The 348-nt window shown below is 37.4% G+C and overlaps 1 protein-coding gene across 1 annotated transcript in view; it reads left to right on the forward strand.

Annotated features, from left to right (window-relative positions):
* The window catches only part of LOC119588702, a 103,718-nt gene that overhangs the window by 45,987 nt on the left and 57,383 nt on the right, over nt 1-348 (forward strand).

Raw genomic sequence — 348 nt, forward strand, 5'->3', positions numbered from 1 at the left:
GTCTGAGATTGTTTAAAACATTACCATTTCTCTATATATTTTCCGCTCTAACTCATACATGAACATACAGTCAGACAGACACACGTATCTATCATAACTTTTGATTTTCTTTCCAGTCGCTAAAGCTTTTTTAATTTTATCAGTTCATCTTTTTATCTATTATTATTTTCGAATTGGTTTTGGAAGTTTGTCCTAGCCTTTTAACATAGTTCTTTTTACTTGTCTTTAGTTGGGCATCATATCCCTCTGCCTGAGAATAGCCTCAGCGCTGCGCCCTGGCAGCTCTTCCAGTCGTGCTCTGTCGTGGCCTTCGATCAACTGGCTCTTTTATTTCCAATAATAAGGCTT

The sequence above is a fragment of the Penaeus monodon genome, chromosome 24 (assembly GCF_015228065.2).
Source record: "Penaeus monodon isolate SGIC_2016 chromosome 24, NSTDA_Pmon_1, whole genome shotgun sequence".
Lineage (NCBI taxonomy): Eukaryota > Metazoa > Arthropoda > Malacostraca > Decapoda > Penaeidae > Penaeus > Penaeus monodon.